General features: G+C 40.0%; 1 long non-coding RNA gene across 1 annotated transcript in view; it reads right to left on the bottom strand.

Annotated features, from left to right (window-relative positions):
- The window catches only part of LOC148755726 (uncharacterized), a 65,324-nt gene extending 49,471 nt beyond the window's left edge, over positions 1-15,853 (bottom strand). The window contains exon 1 of the long non-coding RNA XR_016018675.1: positions 13,864-15,853. This is a non-coding gene — a long non-coding RNA (uncharacterized LOC148755726). The remainder of the gene's footprint in view (positions 1-13,863) is intronic.
- Between the last annotated feature and the right edge of the window lie 737 nt (positions 15,854-16,590).

Genomic DNA, 16,590 nt, shown 5'->3' with positions numbered 1-16,590 from the left:
CCATCTAAGAAAGCATGTGTGAGAGCAATTGTGGACAGCAAATAAAGATATATTTTTATTTATATAGATATCAATAGATAACTCAGGAAGTTTAACTGAGAAAGGGAAGAGCAAGAGAGAATAAAAATTGAAGATACAGTGCCTGTAAAATACTGTGTAAATAAAATGTATTATAATGATTTTAAAAAACTGAAGGTAACTAACAAGTTAAAGGGGGAGTTTTTGGTGAGAGAATTGTTTGTTAATAGAAAATAGAAGAGACTTAAAATGTTGAAAGGGAAAATCTAATGAAGGTGATGGAGCATGAAGGTACAGGAGAAATGAGAAAAGTCATAGAGATCTCTAGAAGATAGAAAGTGATTGAATCCGGAGATGGTAGGGAGCAGTTTAACACCCTAGATGGCCTTTGTTTCCTTTGTTGCAAGTGGAAAGGAGAAAAGTGATGAGTATAGATGAAGGCTAATTTGCAGATTTGGTGGCATGAAATTAAGAAGGTACCTGTGTATTTTGTCTGTGAATTAAGAGTTGAAGAGGGGAAATTGGTGATGTCACAGGATTAATGAGTTTATGGAGAGAATGAAATGCCTCTGAAGAGAATTGAGAGAAAAGTGACTGTTGTGTGATTTCCTCTGATAGTGCTCAGCTGCCCAGCTGTGAGCCTAAACAGTTGGACTTATTCAAGATTGGGTTTCAACAAGTACATGAAAGAGAAGGATAATGAGGCAAGAGAGTTGCGAGATGACGGAAGTAATGATAGAAAAATCTAAGCAGCACAGGGAAGAATCAAAGACAAGAGGAAAATGATTGACAGGAATGGCATTGCAGGTTCCACTCAAGGGATTCTATTTCCAGGGTTTGGGTTAAGGAGACAGCATGCTACAAGGAAGACTAGTCACAAACAGGAACCTGTATGAACTGGTGAAAGTTGACAGACTCACCAATTCAGAGTAGATGGATAAAGCAGGAGATGGCTCAGAAACCAGCATGAGGGAAGGAAACAGTTCAGCCATGGCTGAGATTAGATATGCCTAGGCCAGAATCTAACCTAAGAGCTAATTCAATGATCATGGTCTGTCTAGTCTTCTGTCCCTCTATTAGGGATTGATTTGTGTCCATGAAAAAGATATGTTGATATCCTAACACCTGGCTCCTGTGAATAGGACCTTATTTGGAAATAGGGTCTTTACAGATGTAATCAAGTTAACATGAGGCCATTTGGGTGGGCCCTAAGCCAATCTGACTGTCCTTGTAAGAAGAGGGAAAGAGACACAGACAAAGTCACACAAGGATATACCATGTGACAACGGAGGCAGAGATTGGAGTGATATGTGTGCAAACCAAGAGATGCCAAGGGTTCCTGGCAACACCAGTAGCTTAGAGAAAGGCATGGAACAGATTCTCCCCTAGAGCCTTCAAAGCGAGCATGGCCCCGCCAACACCTTGCTTTCAGGTGTCTGCATCTAGAACTGGAGAGAATAGATTTCTGTTATTTAAAACCATTCTGGTATTTTGTTATGGAAGCCTTAGGAAATGAATACATCCACTATGCTTATTTATATATGACTGGGCCTGGGTCATAGGTATAGTTCCTAATGTCATAGGGCACCTATAAATGTTAGACTGTGATCAGTATTACTGAGGCAACCCTCCATTTCTAAGTAGAAATTGAACATTTTCATTCTCTGTAAGTGTTACTTTCAACTCTCATCCAGTGATATGGTAATTCAATGCACTGTCACTATCAAGCAAAGATGTCCAAAGGTTAAGTTCATCCAATTGGAGGAGAACTAAAACAAGGCAAAATGCCTTGTATGTAAATTTAGAAGTAATAGATATTTTAAACTAGAGTCAATCACAGTGCCAGAATATCTGGTGTTTACTACATTTTTACTTTCAAAAAGGAGTCAGTGCACTTTTTCTGGTGACAGTACGTGCATATTTTGTGTACTAGAACTTTTTTTTCACAGTATTGTTGACACACGATGATTTAATGTTCCCATCTCTACTGATTGACTTGGCATAAACAATGCGTTTATGTGCCAACAACTAAGATGGATATACATGACCTCTTTCTCACACACATGCAAACACACACACACACACACACACAAACACACACACACAGGGAGAGAAAACGGAAAATGCATCAGTTTTTTATATGAACAAATATTGAGAATATTATTGAGAACAATTAATTAATACCCTAAAGATCGTTCCCAAAAGGCTCAAAGTTAGGATATCTTTATTAGTCAAAGAAAAATGTGACGAAAATTAGAGATTTTCTATGGCCTTTAAATTATTTTAGGCTTTCAGCTTTACAGAGATTATTTAAAACTTAAAGTAATAAACGGTTTATATAAATCAGGGAGGCAAATACAACCGCCCTCAGGAGCTGGGCAGGTAATAAAAATAACTGAAGTTGGCCAGACTGTATTCTTGGGACCAACTTTGTTTACACATTAAATACCCAGCCTCATTTCCATCAAGAAATGTGTTTTCTCCCACTTTTCTTGAAACTTCCTGCTCAGTCTATCTTTCATCTTCTCATCTTTGTAGAGGAATAGCTATACAATTATTTCACCATTCTATAAATTCTGAAAAGGGAAACAACAGAGCAGCAACAGTCTGAATGGCGGGAGAACTTCGCCCTCCATGCTGACAAGACAGGGCTTCACAGAAAAGGAGCAGGCCTTCTCCGGCTCCAACTGGTCAGTCCCAAGTAGGGATGTGCATCCAGCCTAGCTTTTAAAGGGATTTTGTATAAAATCTCTAGATTTCTAAATGTTAGAAACCAATTTTGTTTTTTTAAATACACAATGATGGCCAAAAACAGTTTGAGGCCATACAAAACATGACTAAGATCAGATTTAGCCAACAGGCTGTTAATTTACAACCATTGCTAATTATTGCATTTTTTTTTATTGTGGTAAATATATGTAACATAAAGTTTTCCATTTTAATGAGTTTTCAGTGTATAATTTAGTGTAGTATGTTCACAATATTGTGCAACCATTGTCACCATCCAGTTCCGGAATATTGTCATCATCCCAAGCAGAAATCCTATACTCATTAATTTGTTGTGTATTTTTACTACCAAATTTAAAATGAAGAGAGCTTTAAAATGAAAATGTCCCAAACAGTTATTATATTTGTTGTTAAAAAAAAAAAATCTCGTCAACTCTCAGCTCCAACCTGCTTTCTGCATTATCAGTTCATTTGACCCAACTCTGGACCTCATTATGCCCTTGAAAATGGCTGCTCTGTGCTCAATGAACTTTCCTGTACTCTCCACCTCTGTTTTCCCCACTCTTTCTACCTCTTTGTCTCAATGAAACCTAAGGCCGTTCTGAGAACATCATTTCTCCTGTAGGCCTCTGAAGTGGAAACTGCTTATTCTCACCTCAGGTTTGGTAGTTGGGTCAATGTTTGCCTACTTTCAGACATTCAACCTGCTCTCTTGTAAGAGTCCCCTCTCCTTTGAGACTCACCATTCAGCTAAATCTCACATTCCTCCTCCTTATTGTTGTCATCTGCTGTCAATTGATTCATCTGAGATTTCAAAACCTGGCTTCCAATCTTCCAGTCCACCTCACCTCCTGTCATCATTTTAGACAACTTCAACATATACTGGATGACCCACCCAAAATGCGAGCTGTTGATTTACTGAACTCTTTCCCTTAGCAACCTATAAAATCACAAAATCAGATATCCCATTCTCAAATAAAACTATTGTACTTTCCGCTCATTGACTCCATCACCCCACATCTTCCAACGTATTAACACTTCCAATCCACAACCCCATGTCTTTCTCTTTACCCGTCAGCCCCACTTGACTTTACTTTTCTGTTTATTTAGGTACTTACAGTCCCTCAGTATAACTCCTTTGCAAAAACTATAGTAATTCCCATGCTTCCTTCTCCCATCAGACACACAAAGCCCCAACCCCAGATGAACCCAACCATCTTTCTGTTCTCACACCCAAACTGGAAAAAAGACAGAACTGAACTCACTGGTATCAATAACAAGCCAACATCCAACCTAAACACTGCTTGGCAACCTAACTATGCATCTCCAGTGAATTCGGTTGATCACTTTTCTAAATGATTATTTTGTACTTCCATACTTTCTCACATCTGTTTCTCCCTCATCTTCCTAAAAGCATCCATTGCTAAATTCTATCAATTTTACCTCCAAAATGTATCCTCAAACCATTCATTTCTCTCCTTCATTGCTACCCAAGACTTTATCATTTCTAGGGTGGGTTACCACAGACGTCTTCAAAAGATTCTCCCTGACATCTTATTGCCTTCTCCATGAATTCTCCACACAGCGATTAGAGTGATGTTTTAAAAATGGTAATCAAGGCATGCCATTCATTTATTTAAAACCTGTCCATGACTTTCCATTGCATTTAAAACAAAATCTAAACTGCTTAATATAACCCAGCGCCCTGTATGGTCTGGGCTCTACCCACCACTCCTTTTTCTTCTGTACCACTTCTTTTTCATATTCAGTACATTCTAGCCACATGAGTTTCATGTGCCAAGCTTTCCTTTCTCCTGACTTGGCATATTCTGTTCCCTCTACCTGATGTGCTCTCTGCCTACCCCATGTTCCTCACCATTCTTCACCTAGACAACTTCTATTCATTCTTTAGGTCTCACATTTAATGACCCAATCTTAGAGAAGTCTACCCTCACCAACTCCTTTAAATTATGCTCCTTTGGTTCCTTCTCATGTGCCAATTTATTTTTCTTTACAACACTTACATACTTATGTTTGTATTTACTTAATTTCTGACTTTTTCATCAAACAGTTCCTTGAGGGCAGGAACTATATCTAATTTGATTTCCACTCTATACTAGCTCCTGACACCATGTGTACTGTGGAAGGAGTGTCCAGAAGTATTTAAATTCATGCTGAGTGAAAATTCATTCCTAATTCCATATGGGGAGTAGAGAGAAGGTATAGAAAAGGTAAAAGGTAGGAGAGGTATTTTATAACTATTTTGGTATGATTACTGGCCCCCCTTTTTGTCTTTACTAAAACAAAAAACCTACCCTATTTTCAGTGCTTCAAAAACAATCATACTGTACTTGGGTTAGAAGAGACCTTACTATAATAACCTCATATTACAGAAGAAGGAATTGTATTTTGCTATTTTTTTTAAACTACAGGGTGATTTCTTTGCTAATGTTTTAAAGCAGGAGTCAGTAAATTTGGCTGGCACACCAAATCTGGTCAGACACCTATTTTTGTAAATAAAGTTTACTGAAACAAAGCCATGGTCATTCACTGGCTATATCTGCTTTTGTACTACAGCAGTAGAGTTAAGTAATTGTGACTGGGAATATGGCCTACAAGCCTAAAATATTTGCTCTCTGGCCCTTTACTGATGTTTGCTAACTCCTGCTTTAAAGTATTGAAAAGTAGGTTTCCTTTCAATATCTTCCCCTTTTTCTGATTTGCTTTTATCTTTCTATTGACGTATATAAACATTACAGGCACAAAAAGCACTGATCTTTAGTGTACTGCTTGATCAATTTTTACGTAGGTGTACACCCAGGTGAAGCATTACTCACATGAATATATTGAAGATTTCAAGTATTCTAGAAGGTTCTCTCATATCTATTTCCAGTCAACCCCTCATGGCCAGATGACCACTTCTTTAACTTCTATCACTAACAATTAGATTTGCCTGTTCTTGAGCTAACTTCATAGAAATGAAAATCATACAACACATACCGTTTTTGCTAACTTCTTTTGCTCAATATAATGTCTGCTCTTTTGTTTCTGTGTAGTAGTCCATCTGATGAAAATTTCGTAAGATATTTATCCATTCTTCTGTTAATGGACATTTAGATTTTTTCCAAACTTGGGACATGAACATTTTTATATGTGTCTTTTGCTGGGCAAGTATACACTCATTTCTTTTGAGAATATATTGAGGGGTGGGTTTGTAGGACATACTAGCTTAGTAAGGGGTGACAGTTTTCCATAGTGATTATACCAAGCTACATACCCACCAAATGTGTGAGAATTTCAGATGTTCTACATCTCTCCAATACATGATATTGTTACTATTTCAATTTTAGCCATTCTTGTGGGTCCATAGATGTACCTCTTTGTGGCTGTATTTTGTTATTTCCCTAATACACATCTTTTCATATGGCAATTTGCACAGCCTCTTTTGTGAAGTGCGTGTTCAAGCCTTTTGCCCTCTTTTTAATGAGAAAAAAATATATATCCTTCATTAGATATATGCATTATGAATATGTTATACCAGTATTTTGTTTCTTTTATGCTTAGTGTTTGTGTGCCCTGTGTAAGAAACCTTTGCCTACTCCAAGGTCATAAATATATCCTATGTTTTTTCTGCACATTTGTAACCGATATCTGATAAATTATTTTTTCTGTATATGATGTGAATTAGAGGTCAATGTTCATTTTTTTCTGTGTGGATATATAATTGCCCTGATACCATATATCAGAGAAAAAATAAACCCAGTTTCTTTTTTCCACAAAATTATAGTGGTGTCTTTATTATAAATCAAGTAATTTTATAGGTGAGAGTCTGTTTCTTCTGAAACAATGAAATATTTTTAATATTCCATTTTATATCCTCTATTAGCTTTTTAGTTATATCTACTTGTATTGTTTTTAGTGGGTTGGTGGCTATACTAAAAATTTGCATATGCATCCTTGACTTATTAAAGTTGTCGTCTCAAAAAATGTAAGAAACTTACAGCAGTTTAACTCCATTTACATCTCTCCCACTCTTTGTGTTATTGTTGTCATGTATTTTACTTCTATATAAAAACCCCTAAGACACAATTACCATAACTGATTTAAATGTCAATATTCTTTTAAATTTACCCATATATGTATCTTTTCTTATGTTTTTCATTACTTTCTGTACATCTGTGCTTTTACCTGGGATTATTTTTCTTCAGCCTAAAGAACTTTTAATTTTTCTTACAGAGTGTGTCTGCCCAAAACAAAATTTCTTAGTTTTTGTTTGCCTAATTTCTATTTCTTTTTAACCTTCACTTTTGAAGGGTATTTTCATTTATTAGAATTTTAGATAGTTTCTTTTTATTTATCTCTCAGAGCTTTATAGATATAATTATATTGTCTTTTAACTTCCATAGTTCCAGTTGAAAAGTTAGTCATAAGTTTTATTTTTTCTTCTTGTAATATAATGTGTCTTTACCCCCTCTGGCTGCTTTTAAGATTTTCTCTTGGTTTTTCAAAGATATTCTTAGGAATAGTTTTCTTTGTTTTTAAGCTTCTTGAAGTTCACTATGATTCTTGGACCTATGGATTTATACCTATCATTATTTTTATAAAATTCTCAGTCATCATCTCTTCAAATATCACTTTTGACCCATTCTTTCTTCTCTCCCTATAGGACTTTAGTAACAAAATGCTAAACCGTTTGTCTGTATCCCTAGTACCTCTTGCAGTCTGTTTTATTCTATTTCTTTTTTTCCTGTACTTACATTTGTATATTTTCTATCTGTCTTGTGATTCACTAATCCTGTCTTTTCTTTTTTCTTGTTTTATGTAAAAAATATTCAGTGAGTTCTTAATTTAAGATAGTGTACTTAATATTTCTCAAACACCCATTTGTTGCTTTTTAAAAGATTCTAAGTCTCTGTTTACTTTATCTTTTCATCTACTTTTTCTATTTTCTTCTATTAAAAATATTTATAATAGTTGAAGTCCATGCCTGCCAACTCTAACATCTTGATGATCTTTGGGTCTACTTCTACTGTCTAGTTTTTCTCTTAATCAATTACATTTTCATGCTTCTTTGCAAATCTCATTATTTGGTATTGTATGATAAACACTATAGATAAGACAACTATAGAGTTTGAGAATGTTGCTCTTTCTCCTTCAGAGAGGGCTTATGGTTTTGTCTATTAAGTAGATAAGATTAGGGGCTGATCATCTCAACCCAACCAAGAATGGTGCTAGTTTTGGGTTGGCTCACACCTTCAGTTAGCCCCATTCCATCTGTGGTTTTATATGTCTTGAGGGCCAGACCTTCTTTTGTTTGTTGAAGACTCCACCCTTCAGTGGAACTTTGTCTCTTAAGTACCAGACTTCCGGAAATTTTATTTTGTGTTGCAAGCCCAGTTCTTTCTTGAACATGACATTCCTATAGTTTTGATTGAGAGACTGGTGGATCTCTTTCTCTGTCTCTTCTACCCTTAAAGTTCTGACCTTCAGAGATTTTGGGCTTGGATGTTTAGCTTCCTGCCTCATTCACATTCAATATCTGACAAATGTTTTAAAATGAAGATATATATATATTTCCCCCCCACATGTACTCCATAATGTTTTAGTCAACAACAGGTCTCATCTATTATAGTGGTCCCATAAGATTATAATGGAGCTGAAAAATTCCTATTACCTAGTGCCATTGTAAAGTTTTACCACAACTGATTACTCATGTGATGCTGGTGTAAACAAATCTACTATGCAAGCCAGTTGTGTAAAAGTGATGTATAACATATTTTTACTATACCTTTTCTATGTTTAGATATATTTAGACATACAAATATTTACCATTGTGTTACAGTTGCCTGCAGTATTCAGTAGAGTAACATGCTGTACAGGTTTGTAACCTAGGAACAACAGGCTATACCATATAGCCTAGGTGTGTAGTAGGCTTATGTAAGTGCATTCTATGAAGTCTGCACAATGATGAAATTGCCTAATGATGTATTTCTCATATCATATCCCCATTGCTAAGAGACACAAGACTATATGTGCATATGTATTTTGTGTTGGTGGTGGTTTGTTTTGTTTTTTTGCCTGACCCTTTCTCGAAGTCATGGCTTCGTCTGCAACTGATTTCTCTCTGTCTTTGTGGTTCAGTCTGCTATACTGCCCTAGCACTCAGCAAATATCCTGTGAGAGAAGATTCAATGATCATGTAGAATCCAATTTATCCGTACTGACCAATATGGATATAAAAAATTCTGGTTTTCCCCTTTATTTACCTATTAGAGCCTATGTCCAAACACAGCATATACTCCAGGCAAGAAGATGGCTGGCAGTTTTAGCCTCTTCTCTCTCTAAAGTTTATTTCTTCTAGTCTCATATGCTTTTATAGCTCTCCAATATCTTTAAAAATATGACTTTTGTCATCTTTCTTTTTATCTAGTTGTGATAGTGTTTTGCTACTACCACATCATACTCGGAAGCAGAAGTGTTTACATCTCTAACGATTTCTTCTACTTTTAATGTCATTTTGAAAAAAGAAAAGTATTCTAAAGTGTTAGTCCAGGTAAAAAAATTAGTCCAAGTATTAGAGCGTAACTTTGATTTTTACATGCAGCTGAAAGAAAAATGGAATTCACTTAAAATAAATTCAGTTGATAGGAAATTTAGATGAGGTATATCAATTCCATAAGTAATGCGGAACGCATTTCTAGTATTCACCCAAACCCATTTAGCCTCTTTCCTGGGACACGGAGTACAGCCATACTTCAGGTAGGGCCATGTGCCTAGTTATGTCAAATGAGTTATGAGCACAAATGATATGTGTCACTTTCAAGAAGAGGCATTTAAGAATGAGTGAGCGTTCTCTACACTCTCCCTTTCATGGCAACCACAGAAGTCACATGTTTTGAAATGGAATCACCCAGCCTAGTTCCATAAGCCACTGCTGGGAAAAGGGGCCACTTTGGGGAGTTGCTGGGCTCACAGTGCACTTTGCACTAGTAGGAATGAGTTTTCAGGACATGTCTACATCACATCTCAGCATAGTCCATCCTCTTAAGGCAAATACAGTAAGGAATACCTAAGCTAACATAAAGACATTTTCTCTGATTATTGTATTTTTAAAAGTCTTCCAAATTCTAATAATCTAGATATTATAGGCAATGGTTATCATAATAAAATTACTTTTAAAGGAAGGTTAGTGAAGCATATTCTTTAATTACATAGTATGGAATTTTGCTAGGAATCATGCTTTTCTTTTTCATTTTATCCTCAAAGCATATACATGAAAGGAAAGCTATATCTATTCTGAGCTAAGATATGTCATACTTTCAACTTGAAGTAATTTTAGTGATACCATCTTGCATATTAACATTAGGAACTTTCCAGTCTTGAGAAGTTAAAACTATATAGGAGGGAAGCAAATTTTAGCCTTTAGTTCTTCCTTTTCTCATCTATCATATCATACCCTTTAGCTGAGAGCACTACATTCAAACCTTCCCTTCTCAAAGTGATCTTCCCTCTTTGTCTCTCCCAACCTCTCTTGCCCATGTTAAAACCTACTTGAACCTACTAGGAAAGCTATTATAAAGAACTGTACTGTAAGCTAGTATTGCCCAATAGTAGCTCAATACAATACCTTCTTGGATAAGTCTGCATTTTAATTGGAAACATATGTAATATAATGTAATGGGATGAATCCTAACTACGGCAGCTTTGCTGCTATTTATTGGTTGGAGTGGTGAGCTATCAGAAGATTGCAGATTTTCTCCATTTTCCATCAAAATACCTTCTTGGGTGGCTACTTGTCCAACCTATACATAAAGCCATCCTTGAGTAAAGTCACTTATCTAAGGCCGGACTGTTATTAACTCTCAGTGATGGTCAATTTTACATGTCAACTTGACTGGGCCATGAGTTGCCCAGATATTCAACCAGTATTCTGGATCTTTTTGTGAGGTGTTTTGGGATGAGATTAACATGAAATCAATACACTGAGTAAAGCAGATTGCCCTCCCTAATGTGACTGGTCCTTATCTAATCAGTTGACGGCCTGGATAGGACAAAAAAGCTGACTCTCCCCCAAGTAAGAGAGAATTCCCCCTCTTGACTGCCTGCATGCTGGAACATTGTTTTATTTATTTATTTATTTTTTTCCTGCCTTAGGACTTTAACTGAAACATCAGCTCTTTCTGGGTCTCCAGCCTCCTGGGATTTGGACTAGAACTACAGCCCTGGCTCTCCACCTTGCTGATTGCAAATCTTGGGACTTGTCAGCCTCCGTAATTGAGATCAGTCTGTCTATCGATTAGGTTGGTGCAAAAGTAATTGCAGTTTAAAAGGTTAAAAATAATTGCAAAAACAGCAGTTATTTTTTCAACAACCCAATATTTATCTATCTCCTGTTGGTTCTGTTTCTTTGGAAAACCCTGTCTACTACACCATCCCTTGACTTTAGAATTACACTGTGTGTGAACACCACACTTTTTCAGGGTCTAGAGAGTTGATAGTCATCTCACCCCCAACAATTGACTAAAAAAAGTTTATAAGCAGAAGCAATGGCAAAAAATCCAAGATATACTAAAGAAGCAAATTATTGAAGGCTTAATATGGTTGGTTTGTTTAGTGACCATAAGTAAATAAACTTTGAAACAATCGCAGAAAATGGAGAGAAATGAGACCAGGAGAAAAGAAAAAGAAAAAAGAAGAGCGAAAAGAGCTAGCCAGGAAAGGCCACAGATAGCAGAAGAAATGACAAGAGATGATATGCAACATTGCTGCGAGTAGCAGATCGCCTGAGGTGTGAAAGTATTTCAGGGAAATTATGGGAAGTGGAAAAGAAGCACAATTTGCAACTAGAGTAGATGAGATCTGGGGTTGTTGAAGTCTGATTAACCACTATGTCCACATGGGCATTGATGAATATATTGATTGAACTGATAATGAAGATCTAGAGTCATTATGAAAAGATAACCTTGGATGGGTTTGTATTCTATCACACGGTATTGTGATTAATATTACTCTGTCCTTTCTTACTGCCTAACAAACTACCCCAAACAGTGATTTAAAACAATGATGTACTCGTATTGTTCCCATAATGCTGTGGGTTGTCAATCTGAGTGATTCTTCTGCTGGATTTATCTGGGATCAAACATGTGGCTGAAGCCATCTGACACTCCCACTGAACTCCACGATAGCCTCAATCACATGCCTGGGACAGGACACTAGCATTGGCAGGGCATCTCAGCTTTTCCCATAGGGCCTTTTATCCTCCATTAAGTTAGACTAGCTTCTTCCCAACATGCTTTTCTCAAGCTTTCAGGTGGACAAAGCCCAAGGTGTGGCGCTTATCAAGCTTCTGTTTGAGTCATGCTTGCTAATGTGCCATTGGCCAAAGCAACTCATTGACCACATCCAGAGTCAATGGGGGCGGGTCCACATAAAGCAGGAATACCACTGGGCAGATTTATCCTAAGAATCTACCACATCCACTGTGAATTTAAGAATTTAGAATATCAGTAGCCTTCTCCTTACTTAGTACTTGCCTGACACCCATATTTCATAATTCACGGCGGGGGGGGGGGCAGTAGTACTTACACTCTATCGAGAATTTTAGACACTGTTTTGGGTGTTCTAGTGAGATATAGCCTGAGCATGCACGTTTAAAATGTATATTGTTTTATTATAATTTTGTATCTTGCATTTCTCCTGTATATTTTAGTTAGCGCATTATGCTGATTTTTTTAAAATACTAGATGCATAGTAGGTTATATTATCCATGGATTTTCTTTCAGGATAGTAAAGTTACATTACAAAACACTTGTTACCACGAGGCAGTGTTTTAGGTCTGGTATTTGTGAAATTAATGAGATAAGTTTGAGTGTTTAAGGATAGTTTTCAGTTATTTGTAAACCTTTGTAGACCAGATGAAGTGTCACTAAACTATTTTAATTGTGATTGTTGATTTCGATCTTTGTGTTGTGAGAATGTGGGGCAGGAAGGGGAGAAGTGTCATTCACGCTTCAGGAAGCAGTGAAAAATCCCCAAACGTTGGTACCTTACTCTTCTCCAGAACCCTAAACTGCCTCAGCCACCCTCCTTAGCATGGCAAATTTGCTTATAGATTATAGTTCGACTTGTGAACTTATTGTAGAACAATATACACAGGATTCCTTTCTAGCTTGAGGTTGTAACAGAACAGATGGTGCAGTTCCTGAGCCCAGCAGCTGGAAGGGACAGAGGCTGCACTCCGCACACAGTAGGGGCACTGTAAACCAAGTACATTGCGGAGGTTGACGGGAAGCCATCCACTCCCCAGGCAGTATCCTTATCTCTCCAAGCCCACACCCCTGGCCGGAGCAGCGGTGAGCTCGGAGCAGATGGTGAGTCCCGGATGCCAGATGTGCAGCACACCCTGCGCCGTCTGGGGCGCTGAGTTCTTTGGTCCCTGCCCCACCCAATCCCTCCCCTCCCCACGAGCTCCCCGCCACGGTCTGCGCCACACGTGGTATCAGATCACCGCGGGATCCCAGGAGGGGAACGGAGGAGTGGGAGAGGCTAGATCCTGCGCCCGCAACGCGCTCGCCTCTCTTCTCTGCCTCGCGTCACCTGGCAGCGAGTGCGGTCTCTGTGCCTTCCACCCCCTCGCTGCAATCGAGCGCCTTTCTTCCTCCCATCCTGTCTTTCTCTTATCTGACATCTTGTTTTCGTTACTCTGCCCACTCCCCAGCGAGTTTTCCTCCCAGCAGACGCGCGGACCCAGCCCGCTCTCGCACACGCTCCAATTGTAGGTCAACTGGTTTGCTAACGTGGACTTAGGTTTGCTCTTAACGGCTTTTCCATAAGCGAAATCAGCCTCTTTCTCCACAGGGCTCCAACTGTCACTGCTTTTACTCAGCTGTTGGGTTGGGGGTGGGAATCTCGTGGGTTGTGCTCGCATCCCCACCGCGTGCTGAGGTCACTAGGACGGTTTCGGGACGCCTGGGATGGGGTAGGGAGCCCATTCAGACACTTGTAGAAATGCAGAGACACGCGAATGAATGCACTGGGACACAGCGCTGAACCCCTTCACAAAGCGTTGCTTCCAAGGAACCACGCCTGGGGCGCAGCCTCTACCAGTTATTTACCTACCGTAAGCGCCCTCCTCTCAGACCAGACCTGAAACCAGGATCGAATCACTCGGGCATCGGGTACACCCCCTTGGCAAGTTCGCCTGGCATCCTGGGGCGCTTCTGCGGCGCTCGCGGACCCGACTCCCCACCCCACCGCACCTTTCCCGCACCCTGCACGCTTCCCCTTGTCATAGTCCCGGGGCAGGGGAAGCTTGAGGATTCGGGTGCAACCAATTGTCAACCTCCCTTTTCCCTGTGGCTTTTTCTGCTCCCACCCGCCGCGTCCACACGCCTGTTCTGCCCTGCTGAAAGAGCCCAGGCAGCTGCAAGCTCAGTGGGGCCTCTCCGTCTGCCCGGACCTGGGCGAGTGCCCAGACCCGGTCCGAATGTCGGGTGCTGGCCGGAGCGTGGGGCCTACACGCACAGCGATCAGAGCGCATTTAGGCGTCCAGAGCGCAAACTATGGGCACGGAGAGAAAGGGGGCAAGTGGCTAGTAGTTCCGGTCAGTGACGGAACTGGGCACCATCGCCCAGGGCCAAGTTGGCTCTGGGGTGGGAAAATGGAGGAGCCGAGCACCCAGGAAACGACCCCCAGTCAGCCGCGGCCGGTTACAACTTTAAAGGGGGGGGGGGTTAGGAGTTCGCGAGGGCGCGTGGGCGTCTTCACTTGGGCTGCGTCTGTGTGCGCGCGTGCGTCTTCAGCTCCTTCCCAGGTCGTAAAGCCTAAACGGAAGACGGGTGTTAAAGTGCTGCTGACAGGATCGCCTGAAACATGTTTACAGTAGGAAAGACTTTCCTCCAGAAAGCACAGCCTTAGTCGATTCCAATTTATTTCCTCCCTGTAACTGGAATCGAACGGTGGGGCTCGGCCGCCGAGGCGGGACCCAGCTGAGCGCCGTTAATCCCGCCGAATCCGCTCCGAGCTCCCGGCAGAAGGAGCGGGACCTGAGCCACAGCGTCGCTGAGCTCCGCCAGGCGTCCTAGCCCAGGGAACCATGTTTTCAGGAGGAGGGGTGGGTTTTTGCTGCTCCTGAAATAACGCGCGCCGCTTTTCTGCACCGCTCTCAGCAACGGAGAGCTGCTGGCGGAGAAACCGCGTTCTAACTCCTCCCGCTTCTGCAAGATACGGACGCGGTAATTGATAACCTCCCGGATTCAGTTACTAGATCCAAACCCGAGACTGGCTTCCGCAGTCTCGGGGAGCTTCCGACAAGTGAACAGGAGGCGGCGATCGGTTGCCCTAAACTTTGATTTATGAAACAAAAAACATCAAAATTAACCGACACACCTTATTAACCGCTCACCGTTTAAACTGCTACTTAAGGAAGGTAGAGTAGTGGAGGATGATGTGGGTTCGGGAGAGGAGGAGGGGGAAAAGAAAGTCTGAGGATCCCCACATTTTCCCACGTCTCTGCGGACGCAGGGAGGCTCAGCGCTGCCACCTGGCGGCGCCTCCTCCGCAGGATGGGAGCTGGCAAAACCTTGGCTTCGCGTGGGTGTGCCTGGCCTAGGCTTTCCGAAATGGGGCAGAGGCTCCAATTCATTCTTCGAATCTTCGTGGCTCAGGCAAACACTCGTTTTCTGCTTGTTCTCATCAGAAAATCGAGAGAAAAGGAAAATGAGTTGGCATTGGTGTGAAGGGCTTACTTAGGCCCATCAGGTGCTAGTCGCTGGTGAGGAGGGGGAGAGAAATGGTTGAAATTATTAGAAATGTGGGGTTCTTATCTCTTATTCTAAGACTAAAACTATAGCCTAAATTTCATTTTACTCCAGATTTATATTTTGATATTTTGCAAATAAGAATTACCTCCATACCATTTTGATTATTATTTTTCAATGCAACCCCCATAAGGGAAGTCCAGTTCCAATACAACTTCATCAGCCCAAAGCGATGAAGGGCAAGTTATGTTTGTTTACTTGATTGAGAAGTCAGCCTTGGATGGAGGATTCTTTTCCATAAAGTGTGGAACCAAAAAGCCTGTGGCCTTTCAGTTGAAAAAGGCCAATGACATCAAATTTCCCAGGGCTTCTTTCCTGTCTGTGAAAGTAACAAGACAGGGTTTTGTTTTTTTCCCTCTTTATTTTTATTTGAAGAGAGTATTTGTCAGGTCAGCCCAGCTCCTACAGCCACTGTTTCTATAACCAAGGCAAGGCAAATCTTGCAAATCAGTGCAAATCCAGATTTGTTAAACTAATTTCCCTTCAGGTTTCCCCCCCTATATTCTATAGGAATATATTAAGCAGTGGGATAGAATCTTATTTCCATCTACACCCCATACTATTTTATGGATGTGAGATTGTACGTTGTATAGGTGAGAGCAGAAGAAATGAATTAGCAGATAATACATTACATCATATAGAATTCCATTATTTAATGGAAAATAAAATATTTATCTTAATTTAAAATTTGAAATGTCTAGCCTCATTGCTAATAAAGACAGTCTATTATTTTAAAACAAGAAATTGTTTTGCAAAATTATCTTGGTTTCAGTTAATATGGCTTAAAGAGTAGCATTAAGAATTACTTCATGTACTGCAAAGCCAGCAGAGGGAACACTGAGTACTGATTTAGTAGGGGCCACCAAATATCTGGTATTTAGGGGAAAAAATATCAGTAATGGAGAACTGGCTACAAAGCATATGAAGTTAGGTAATGAGAATACAGGAATCTTTTCTCATTATTTGGTATTCAGAGGCCTAACACATTCCAGCCTGCACATACATACTCAGTTGGTGAGAAAGATGA

The sequence above is a fragment of the Rhinolophus sinicus genome, chromosome 14 (assembly GCF_057876585.1).
Source record: "Rhinolophus sinicus isolate RSI-liver-muscle chromosome 14, RSI-T2T, whole genome shotgun sequence".
NCBI lineage: Eukaryota > Metazoa > Chordata > Mammalia > Chiroptera > Rhinolophidae > Rhinolophus > Rhinolophus sinicus.
Note: the sequence above shows the minus strand (reverse complement) of the source record. Positions and strands in the feature narration are given on the sequence as shown.